Here is a 12,786-nt window from a genome sequence, read left to right on the forward strand (position 1 = left end):
TGTATAGATTTTTTAAAATCCTTTCCAGTGACATAAAATTTATAAAATTCCAAGGCACGGATTTTTAGATATGTTATATTAAAGTTTGGTTTTCAATTATGCCCCTGAAAAAATAGAATATATAAGAAGATATAATAATTAAACTAAAAGAAGGGACATTTTAGGTTTTTCATGTCGCAGAGACTACCACCAAATTCATATCCAATCTTTTTATCAAATTGAACATTCGTGTTTTACATGTTACAAAAAAGTAATCATAAAAAGGACTCCCTCTCTTTGAGCCCTCCGATGGATCGACCAATAAGAAGAATCGGAAAAGTGATTTAATCAGCAAAGGAAAAAATCTTACTAATATAAAGAAAAGACATGTTTTGGACCGTGGCCATCCTCTTTTACGTAACTACCCTCGCTGATTTACACCGACCAAACTGTGCATCGAAGGTTACAATTGACTTAACAGTAGAAAATCAGTTTCGTTTTCTCTTGTCTTCCGTCTCAACTCCTCTTTTGGTCTGAAACACCTCCAGCATCTCCGCCATGGTTTTTGAAACAACTCCACCATGAAAGAAGAACAACAACTACGACAAGTATGAGACCTAAAAACAGATTTCAACCCAGGTTATTCGATTCTTAATCTTATTCTTCGTCTCAGCTCTTTTCTTTTCATGAAAAAATTACTGAAACACCTCCACCATGAAAGGCTACGGAAAATCTGAGGCTTCAAATAATGATTCAATCCAGGTTAGTCGATTTTGAAACTTTTTCTTCTCTAATTTTGAAATTTTCAATCACCGGTTTTAGAATTTTTACCTAAATTTTGAATTTTTCCTTCCCAATTTCAGAAACCATTGCAATTGATGTTCGTTTCTCATGCTACGGAACATCAAAGACTAAAACAGCACATTTCAATCCAGGTTAGTCAAATTCCTAACTAATTTAATTCATTTAAGTTTAGGTGAATTCAAATCATGTAAATTAGGTACCAGAATTGAGATTCAGGTTACTCAAGTGTTTTGTGAATTTTATTTGATGATGAACTTAACTTCGATTGCATTTAGGGTCGAGGTTGAGCATCCTGATCAAGCCAAGTTTGAACAACATAGTAAAGAAATTGCTGAATTTGCTGCCGCATTTTCCATCTCTTCACCAACACACATCAGTAGCCCCAAAACCACAGGTAAATACTAAACGGAATATTTACTTTAGATGTTGATATTATTTTATTACCACATTTTTTTCATGGGATTATAAGTTAGAGTTGAATTTTGCCTCTGCATTAGGAAAACACTAATGTCTTCCCAGCTTGCATTTATTTCTTGAAGAGCATGTTCAAGGTGTACAAACGTCTGAATTGTTTTTCGTCGTGTATCATGGACTTCTTGCATTTTACTCTAGCTAGGCTTTTGGGAGTTGATGATTTTATCCACAGTCACGCACTGAGTCCTGAAAGTCTAACCTTCCATGAAAGAGGAGAAGAAAATGAGGCACTGATAACACATTTTACGTTCAAACATAAAGTTGATGGTACTGTTATAGGATTACATAATGAACTGTCATCACCTGTCTCAGTGACGGCCCTGTTGGTTTGTGATTTCTATAGCAAGTTTCAAAAATGTTGCCCCATAATAACCCGCTCTCCCCTGTCATGATAGATAAAAAAAATGAATAGCAGTATCTACATTTGCCGGTGGGTTGATTAAACGGCACTGCCACAACACCTTCATGGCCATATATTAATATGATGTTTTTTGTTCCTATCCAGTTAGATCATGTTTAATCATAGTTAAATATATACAGGTGGTTGTAGCTGCAGAGATATGGGGAAGCTTTTGGTTGTGTGTTAAGGAAGCTTTTGAACGATCAGCTTGAAAACTCCAGAGCCACAATGGCTAAGAAGCTGTTCGATAGACAATTGTCTATCATTACGGTGGCTTGGAAGGTACAATTTCAGTTACAATGCTTCTTTCCTTTTTGAATTTACCATAAGGGCCCTAACTTGGAGCTGCCATTTGTGTTTTTCCTTAATGAGTAACACAATCCTTCATGTAAACTGGTCCTACATATTTTGAGTTATCTGCGACACTACCTAATTGAAGGTATAGCTAGATAAATATGTAATTTATATGTTCTTTTCGGAAAGCTTTAATGGCTAAAGTGATCCCGAAATTCTAATTGCCGGCCTTCACGTATTTGATTGGCGCTTGATAGACTAGCATAATTAACTTTTCCGTACACTTTTTTCCGGTGTCAAGCCCGACACATTCTGCTGTTCTGGTAGTACTCATAACCAATATGTGTTCTAATATAGGCAAAATGATAGAAGCAGATGGCTATGTATTGAAATTGGCTATACAGGTGAAGCTATCAAATTATTTTACGATAACGAAATTCAACCAGATGTGCGCATCTGGATGCTTATATATGGGTTTGCTGAACTTGGTAAGTCAGTCTTGCTCTAGACCGACTTATCTGTCATTCACCACCTAATTTCGTTAACCCTAACTACTTTCATTTTCATTGACTAATTTCATATAAACTAACACACACTATTATGCAAAGTAGATTGTAATTTCTTTTTGTTTGGCGTGCAGGTTGATTTTTTGCTTTCCATACATACTTTTTTACTTAGAAGAAGCAATGTGAAATGGTGATACTTGCTTTGTATCGCCTTTAATTCATTTTCCTTTTGTACTTTTATGCAAGTCGGTTTTGGTTGTCTAAATAGTCCTATATGGGATTGTTCGTTGGGTTAATTTTCGACTATGTCTACCTTTTTTAGTTTACCCCATTTTTCTTAATTGGTCTGCTTTGAAAAGCATAATCATATTCAAGGTCAAAATGTTTGCAACACTCTTTGTACTAAATTCCCTGTGTCTATAGTAATTGACATTAATATCGACTGCTTGAACTATTTTGCTTCTATTTTGAGTAATATCAGACCTTTGGGTGTGTGACAGGAACATGGTGGAAAATGAATGATCTTTAATTTATGTTCTTTTTCACTTGAACTACAAAGTTATTGAATGAAGTGTTCGATTTTCATTTGAACTAAATGCAGGCGCATCGGGCGTGCGTGCTATACTAGTAGAAAAGAAAGAAAACACAAATCAAACTAAGTATAAGGGAAAAAGGAGTTGGGGTGTCGGTTGATCTTCTCTGATCGACCCAGTAAGCATACATCCAACAATAAGATAGACAGAAAAAATAGATATAATTAAATTGATGTGAAGTGAAGGGAGAACACCACAACCAAAGTTTTTAGTAAACATACCACCCACCGAATAAAATGAAGTATATTCCACAAAAGTAAAAAAGAAAAAAAGCTGAATAAATAAACCTCGCGTTTTTAGAGGCCACTCAAAAGGATTTAGGGGCCATCAATTTATACCCATCCAAAGACTCTAGTTAAGGGGTACCCTATATGATATTGAAGTTACATAAATGCCCTCTGGTAAAACCGTATAAAAACCAAATCAAAAAAAATTCTACTCATTTCAACTCTTCTTCTTCCAGTTTCATATCTTCCGATTGTGGAAGAAAAAAAACTTTCCTCGTTCAACCGAAACATCGCCGCGAATCGTAAAATCAAAACATCGTCGATTCGTTTATAAAACAATGGATAAGGGAAATGAAACCCACAGACCTAGAACCAAAAATGTTGTTCGGGGTATCGATCCAAAGATTGGGATTTTAGCAAGAAATAAAGAAATTCTTGCTGCAAATGAAGAAGAACGCGAAGAACGCGAAGAACAAGTACCCGGCAATGTAGTCGGTGGTGGCGATTCCGATAGTCAAACACTTCGTCAACTTCAAATGGCCCCAATTAGGTAAGAATCTATCATTTTTGGTGTTTATTTCGCTTTAATTCGTCGAATCGTGAAAAAAAAATTTCTAGGATTTTCGGTTATTTATCCAGATTCGGACGATATTCATGCTCATTTACTTCTGAATGTAGTCGTGTTCTTCATTTCTCAAGAACATCGACAGTATTCGGGAGAAAGATTTGATGATTATCTGCCGAATATTGGTGGCCATATCTTCCTGGATACAAACTGCTAATAATCGGTAGTTTAATGAATTTTCTGGCTACCGATTATATTTAAGTAGACACAGAGTATTCGGAAGAACACTCACTACCGAATGTATATATTGAAAAAATCTCAAAATTTCTGATATAGGAAAAATCCCATTTTGGGGCCAGTATTTATTCGGAAGACAATATAATGTTTTATACCTCCGATTGTGTAGGATAAAATTTTAGAGTTTCTGAACTCCAGTTGATGAATATTCGGTTGTAAACATGTTTAGTTATATTCCGATTGTTTTTCATTCGGAAAAAATATGTGTCTTCTTACTTCCGAATTTGTACATTCGGGTTATAGATGTGCACTTTGTCTTCCGATTGTGTAGGATGAAAAATTTACAGCTTTTGAACTCCAATTGATGCATATTCGGTTGTAAACATGTTTAGTTATATTTCGATTGTTTTGTATTCGGGAACAGTATGTGTCTTTTTACTTCCGAATGTGTTCATTCGGGTTATATTTCCATACTTTGTCTTCCGATTGTATAGTTTGTAAATATTGTTCCTTTCTTTGTTGTTTAGACAAAGTCGAGAAAGGAGGAAGAAAGTGACAGCTAGTGCTAGGAGGGAAAGGAGCGCCAAAGATAATTCAAGTGCTCAACAAAGTTTACAAGAACAAAGCAGTCAACAAGGAGTGCAACCAAGTGCTGAACAAAGTGTAGAACAACAAGGCAGTGAACAAGGGGTGCAACCAAGTGTTGAACAAGCCGCTCAACAAAGTGCAGAACCAACTGCTCCACAAGTTACACCCCACAATGATTTTTGTTGTACATTCGGAAATTTGTTTGGGTAACTAAGTTAGACAAGTTCAAATGACAATGATTTGTGTGGTATATTCGGAAGTTTTGGTAACTAATTTAACTTCCGATTATTTCAAAGACAAAATTTGAAAAGTATAAGTTTTTCCAAATTCTGATTTTTGGGCCATCGTACATTCGGAACTTTACAAAAAACCTATCCTCCGAATATTACAAGTTCAAAACAAACCACGCCATGGCTCCAGGTGGTTCCAAGGGCCAATATTGAAGGTTAGACATCCCATATTCGGAAGTTTTGGTAACTAATTTAACTTCCGATTATTTCAAAGACAAAATTTGAAAAGTAAAAGCTTTTCCAAATTCTGATTTTTGGGCCATCGTACATTCGGAACTTTACAAAAAACCTATCCTCCGAATATAACAAGTTCAAAACAAACCACGCCATGGCTCCAGGTGGTTCCAAGGGCCAATATTGAAGGTTACACAGCCCATATTCGGAAGTTTTGGTAACTAATTTAACTTCCGATTATTTCAAAGACAAAATTTGAAAAGTATAAGTTTTTCCAAATTCTGATTTTTGGGCCATCGTACATTCGGAACTATACAAAAAAATTATCCTCCGAATATTACAAGTTCAAAACAAACCACGCCATGGCTCCAGGTGGTTCCAAGGGCCAATATTGAAGGTTAGACAGCCCATATTCGGAAGTTTTGGTAACTAATTTAACTTCCGATTATTTCAAAGACAAAATTTGAAAAGTATAAGTTTTTCCCAAATTCTGATTTTTGGGCCATCGTACATTCGGAACTTTACAAAAAAATTATCCTCCGAATATTACAAGTTCAAAACAAACCACGCCATGGCTCCAGGTGGTTCCAAGGGCCAATATTGAAGGTTAGACAACCCATATTCGGAAGTTTTGGTAACTAATTTAACTTCCGATTATTTCAAAGACAAAATTTGAAAAGTTTAAGTTTTTCCAAATTCTGATTTTTGGGCCATCATACATTCGGAACTTTACAAAAAACCTATCCTCCGAATATTACAAGTTCAAAACAAACCACGCCATGGCTCCAGGTGGTTCCAAGGGCCAATATTGAAGGTTAGACAGCCCATATTCGGAAGTTTTGGTAACTAATTTAACTTCCGATTATTTCAAAGACAAAATTTGAAAAGTATAAGTTTTTCCAAATTCTGATTTTTGGGCCATCGTACATTCGGAACTTTACAAAAACATTATCCTCCGAATATTACAAGTTCAAAAAAAACTGTTTCCTGGAACCAAACAACACCATAATCGGAAAGAAAGTTGACTCATAACATAACCGAATATTACAATCGGTAGGTTGTTTAACAAAATAATCTACCGATTTCGTATAATTGGCTAGTTTTTATATTAATAATACTCCGATTACATCCATTACATAAAGTTCAAACGGCCTTAACCTTACAATTTCGTCAAAAGCACCTAAATCCATACTCCTAATTGACCATAAAAGTATTAAAACAGATCATAGCTTCCAGTGACCATAGAAATTGTCCCTCTTGATTTTGTAGCATCCTTCATGTTCAAATCGTTTCCCGTAGAGGTCCACATACCGGCGATCTGCAAGATTTCTCTGAAATTACGAATGAGTAACAAGTTAGTATTAACTTTTGTTAATGTGAGTTGGAGTTACATAGATACTTACTCGTTTTTCATACGTCCACCAAGGAAAAGCGTTCCTAACAAACCGTTCCTCATCTTCAAGTTTGTCAATCTCCTTATCGAGCGCATTCTTTCTCATCTTAATGTCATTGGATGATCTTCGAATTCGATTACCATCTAAGGCCTCAAATACCATTAAGATACGGTTCCATATCTGCTCTTCGGATTCCGATTTGTGGAGCTTGTGAACACGATCATGAGCAGTTACCACAACCCACGCTCTATAAATAGCACAATCTTCTTCTTCGGCAAAAGCAATATCCATGTTTTTTGTTATGAAAATTAAAACTGAAGAGAGGAAAGAGTTTGGTGCAATTGGGGTGATAGATATGAGTTTCTTCATATAGGTTTAGGGTCCAACGGCTCTTTTTGTTTTTCCCAAAAACTCCAAAGGCTAATTTGACGAAAGTTGAATGTGGAGAAACCAATAATCGATAGGTATTGTATTTAGAATATCTACCGATTATGGTAGTTTTCAAAATTTGAATTTGGGGAAACTTATAATCGGTAGGTTTTGTAATATATTTAACTCCCGATTAACGCTGCATCCAAAACACGAACCAAGTGGTTATGGCTGGCTGTGTACACTCCCGATTAATGAACACAAATCATTCTAATACTGCACCGACTACAATCGGAAGTCTGGGAAATATTTTGGCTTCCGATTGCAATCGGAGGATAACAATGTTATCATATCCTCCGAATATATAAGGGTAATTTCGCCATTACGAATTGCGCGAGATAAGGGATGGCTACATTTTCCCTTTGGATGACCTTTTTTGTTTTATTGTTGGCCCCTAAATCTTTTCGAGTGGCCCCTAAAAACGCGAGGTAAATAAAGCGTCCTTGCATTACAAATTTAATAGGCGGATGAGAGGGATTATCATTATGTTGATCACTTGAGTCTGAAACGCGTTGTATCAATATCCTCACCCAGAGCAATTCGGTCTAACTCATCAGTAACATCATCCCATGGAGTACGAACCCGGCGTGGACGAGCTGTGTATCTCCTTGAGTTTTCTCCTATGGCTCCCAATGATGCAAAGGTATTTACGTGAGCAATCGCTTGGACGGAATCGAAATAGTCATTTGATGCTTTGTTGGAAATCATTTTCAAAAATGTTGTTTTCTTGTCGTAACAGTATAGCAGGGATCGAGCATATAAGAATATGATCTCTCCATTCTTTGCAAGTAAGATCGGGTGAAACTCCTTCCTTTCCCGAGAACCTACCATGGCTTTATAATCTACGTCAAGCTCCATACACCAGGTCTCCTTGGACTCGCTACTTTCCATCAAGGACCAGATTTCCATGCGCAGTTTATCGATATAAAAACACAAATGTCTTCCAAGTGCTACAAGTCCACATCTCTCTGTGACCCTACGTATTTGCAGACAAGGAGGGACAGATGATAGCAACCGAAATTCCTCATCAGCCAAGTCAAAGTCCACAATTTTATTTTTCGAAATCCAATAGCATCGTTTGCATAAGTACACGTACCCTTCCTCGTAGAGTCCAGTCGATAGGGAACTTTACCTATCGCTCTCCACCCACAACCACTGCCAAGGGTGTATACTTCGACATTTTCTTCCGTATGGTCAAGGTAATGGATTCTAACAACCTTGTACTCTTTGGTTGACCTAACATACCCAAATCCACATGTTGTATCATAATACAAGTCAACCTCCCCTCCCACTATACGATCAGGATCAACGTCTTCTTTTTTAACAACTAGTTCAGGAAGATAAACATATTCTCTTGTAAGGGGATTACAAATATAGATGGGATCTAGAACTATATTGTGGAGTGGAAATGCACAAACCAAACCATTACATGAGCCAACTAAGTGATCAGATAAAGGATTAGTGTGCATAGGAGCATGATGGATCCTTCTCAGATTTTGACGGTAAATGTATTTCTCACCGATGCCAATCCTATCACTTAATTATCCTCCATGGAAAAGTAAAGCTTTGGAGTCGCCGGGATGGTCAATGCGACAAGCAAAAAAGAGACACGACTCCACCTTACTAGCAGATATATCATAATTGCCATCATCGCCACCGTGGAGATGGTTAAGTTGGCGTTTGAGGTGCATATTGGTAAAGTTCTTTCCGCTGATAAGAGATACCCATTTCTTACAAACTAATTTACACTCCAAAACAGATTCGGCTGGTACCCGGAAAACAATATCTTGTACGATATCCGAGGGAAGAGACTCCATGGATCCTTCAACTAACAACACAAATCAAAAAGTAAGAAACTCTAACTAGTTTCAAATAAAAGAAAAAAACTTTGGTGGATGCTAGCTTGTTATTATATATAGGCCTCAATGATTCCTAAAAGCAACATTGAGACTAAGAAAGGAAATTTATGTAAACTTGGTAAACTAGGACGTGGCAAACTAAAACCGACTTTGGTCTGCATGTCGTTCTGCGTGCTGGGTTTGCATACTTCTATTTTGGTTTATATAAAATATTTCGACGTGAAGTTAAAAAAGTATAGTATACTAGTGCTACATAAATTTTTCAATAAAGGATCGTCGGAAAATCAATCATATTTACTTTCTCGGGTCATCGGAAAATCAACCATACTTACTTTCTCGGGTTAGTTGGATAAAATTATTTACTTTGGCGAATTGCTTGGATAGAATTAATGACGTGGGCGAAGTAAAATTTTCTTGATATCGCAAGATTATTAATTTGTTGAAACAAAATTCAGTTGACTTTCTAATAAAAAAAAAATCTTTTCCGATGATTTAAATAAATAATTATCATTTCACCATCTTGGGCTAAAATATGTAAGATCGTACCTGCCATCTCTCTTTTTCTCCTTATTAAGTTGGGCCTGGACAGAGTAATGTGTAAGATGATAATATCAACAAAGCGATCAAGCTACAAACCTATCTGCCGCTGGCTTAGCTATATATACTCCCTCCGTCCCACTCCTAAGTGACCTATTTGATTTTAGATTTTGTCCCAATGATAAGTGACCTATATCACTAAACAATGAGATATTCCGGAATTATCCTTTTAGTTAATTATAAATAATATATGAAATATGTATAATTTGATAGGCATGTTTATATTCGTTACGTAGGTGTTTTAAAATGCTTTTCAATTGTATGAAATTTGCGAACATCCGTGGAGTATTTTGAGAGATAAACCATTTTTAAATTTCACTAGTTATTATTCATAAGGGTATAATTGTAAAAAATGATTAAAAATACTATTTTCCTTGCTTGCCTTAAAAATTGTGCAAATTTCAAATAGGTCACTTAGGAGTGGGACGGAGGGAGTATTATTTATGGAAGCTGCAGACAAGTGCAAGAGGCTTAGGAAATCAACTAGTTTAGCAATCAAAACAAATTTCACATGGTTTCCAAAAGTAAATTCTCATTGATTCAAAGCAGTGTTTTCAGGGTTAGATTTTCCTCTGAAATCAGTTTGGGTTTATTCAAATGTATCTCTAGCTGTTGCTTCCATCACTTGGATAGGTTTCATCACGTGTCTTACACAACAGATAAGCTACAAAGTTGGGGGTACTGATACACCTAATCCTCTCAATTTTGTAGTTCAAATGTAAGATATTACACTCTCTTTACAACAATCTCTTTTGGATCCTCTCTGATGTTGAATATGCCGGCCATCTCTTCTCCGACTGCATTCCTCGAGATGCTGGTTGGTCTGGAACTCAGAAAAATTTTCAACAGTGGGTTATCTCTTCTTCGAACATATCTAAATAGTCAACAGTTTGTTATCTCTTTTATATGGTGTTTGGCATGTTGGCTGTTACAGACAAAGCATGAAAAATTCAGATATGTTCGCGTCTGCAGGGTAACAAAATCCAGTGTTTCAACTACTACGTTTTAATGCTTGCTAATGAGGTAATTGAGTTACACTTCCCCTAGTTCCTTCACCCAAAATCCCATCGATAGCCTCTTCGACAATCAATGTGGAAGATCTAACCCTGAAACCAATTATTCTATGATAGAATGCAAACCCTATAAAATCTCGACTATAATTGAATGGTTGCTATTTAATTCATGTTGCCACCTCAACAACTATTAAACTAGTAGTTAAACTCTACCGAGCACAGCCTAGTTGTTTGCACTGCCTAAATGTTTACACTGCCGTTTGGGAAAAAAACGAAATTAATCATGAGTACTCTAGCAATCATTGGAAAAGCTTTGTAAAACAGACGTAATTCTAGCTTATAGAACAGGTGTACGAAATCCATACTTGTACACTGAAGGTCGGCTAGATAACAGTCGTACCTCTTTCTCTATTTAGTGTTTCAAAATTAATGTGTCTCCACTACTTGGTAGTACTGGCCGTGTGACCAAGAGCTGCAAATATTCACGTCCCTTTGGGTTGTTTCTTATGCTGCAAAAACATAAATAATATACAAAATAATGAAACACTGGGCATACTAACAAGGAAAAGATCGTCCGCTGGTAGCCCAAGTGGGGGGGGGGGGGGGGACTATACTAACAGAAAATAACTCTAAAAAAATGAAGAATAAATGAAAAGAGAACTATTGACGAGGTACTGTGGTAATATTGGACATGCCCAGACCTAACACCAAGTGTGGTAAACTAAAAATCCCCGTCTCAATCCATGTAAAAGAGGTGCTAAGTGTGTATTTATGAGAGATCGGAAAATACGATGCATCTCGAAGCTTCAATTGCACGCGACTGTGTGTGTTGTGCCAAAAGTCAAATATGATGCCCATGATGTGGAGTGTGTGAACATATCTATTCAAGTATTACAATTCAAAGTAACTTTCAGCATTTTGGTAGCATTTAATTGGATGAATTTTCAAAATGTTAGGAATTTGCATCTAAATAGTCAATGTTAGGAATTCAGCTTCAATATCATCATGACAGACTTAAACACGGTAAGAAAGATATAGATTCTTAAGTCCTGGTATAATGGTATTAGCATTGATCCATTTTTAGGTATAGGCCTCCTAGTAATTCTAGAAGTAGTTTCTTAATCCTAGAAAGAAAACTCAGGAATCCTACTTCTAGAAGATTACAAACATAGGAGAGTTTTCAAACCTAGAATGACTCGAATATAGAAGTACTGCTACCTATAAATAGAGTGCAAAAGAGTACCTGAAGAAGAAGAAGAAGAAGAAGAAGAAGAAGAAGGAGGAGGAGGAGGGTACAACTCCTAGGGCTGTAATTACCTTGAAGGAAAACGTTATAAAACTCTTTCACTTAAGCAATAAAACTAAGATTTCAATTGCAATCTGTTTATTCTTTTATTCAACTTGTTTAGTTATTCCCTATCTATCATATTGGGGTCCAAAAATTGATCAAGCATAATCTACAGTTCACATAAACACCATATACACATAATCCAATATTATAAGGAGGAGGGGTGTGTATTTAAAACACGGGACGACCAAGATTCTTATAAAATCTGACACAGATTAGTGCATGAATTAATTTTTCAATATCAAGATTCATTAAGCCCCTATGTTACTCAGCGGTGCCAGACTGTACTAACAAAAACGCCAAATTACTGACTGATTTATGTATCTGATTCCCATATCTTGCACTAAAGGGGTAATTTTTCAGACCTAATAAAAAATCAAAACTGACCTAATAACCCAAAAAGAAAAACCTATCATAACTATCCCAACCCAACAACACAGAGAACATGTCAGAGCAAAAGGTAAAACAGAAGTACATTCTGAAAAATAGCTAAGCATAAGAGAACAAAACAGAGCGTCATCACATCAGAACCTTAATTGAAAGTACGGTGTTCGCGTTGTTTACCTGAGAAAGAAACGTGAACTTGTCTACATGTTGATTCTCTTTTCAGAATAGATTCAATAGGACACTTCGTCAAATTACGTTGTTATTTTGCTTTTTCCAAATTGGAAGTCAGCCGTCACAGAGTTTCTAAAACTATGTTATGTGGGGTTGAAGATGTACAGGGGATTAGTCGTGGGAGAGTTCGAGATATTTTAATGTATTTAGGTTTTCTCCTGTTAGTCCTGAGGGAGTTTGAGGGAGTCTCTCCAAATCTCCGTTAGTCGTGGGGGAGTTTAGAGGAGTCTCCTAAACTCTCTAGAAAACACCTGTTTGTCGCTGGGGAGTTTAAAAAAAGCTCTTGAACTCCCTGTTAGTCATAAAACCCTACAATATTAGGGAGTTGGTTTCTTTGGGGAGTTCGAAGGAGTTTTTAGTGTATTTTGGTCTCACAACAAATCTCTCAAAAGAGTAG

The 12,786-nt window shown here is 36.4% G+C and overlaps 1 long non-coding RNA gene across 3 annotated transcripts; it reads left to right on the top strand.

Annotated features, from left to right (window-relative positions):
- The first annotated feature begins 493 nt into the window (after positions 1-493).
- LOC113278108 lies at positions 494-2,920 on the top strand. 3 transcript variants are annotated; one of them, XR_003325297.1, is made up of 5 exons: positions 494-741; positions 843-914; positions 1,059-1,177; positions 1,798-2,439; positions 2,592-2,920. It is a non-coding gene; the product is annotated as an uncharacterized LOC113278108 (long non-coding RNA). The 3 variants fall into 3 exon arrangements; XR_003325298.1 differs by having other exon boundaries at positions 1,798-1,939; positions 2,309-2,920; XR_003325296.1 differs by having other exon boundaries at positions 1,798-2,920.
- Positions 2,921-12,786: the final 9,866 nt, after the last annotated feature.

This window comes from Papaver somniferum, chromosome 5, assembly GCF_003573695.1.
Source record: "Papaver somniferum cultivar HN1 chromosome 5, ASM357369v1, whole genome shotgun sequence".
In the NCBI taxonomy this organism is placed as follows: Eukaryota; Viridiplantae; Streptophyta; class Magnoliopsida; order Ranunculales; family Papaveraceae; genus Papaver; species Papaver somniferum.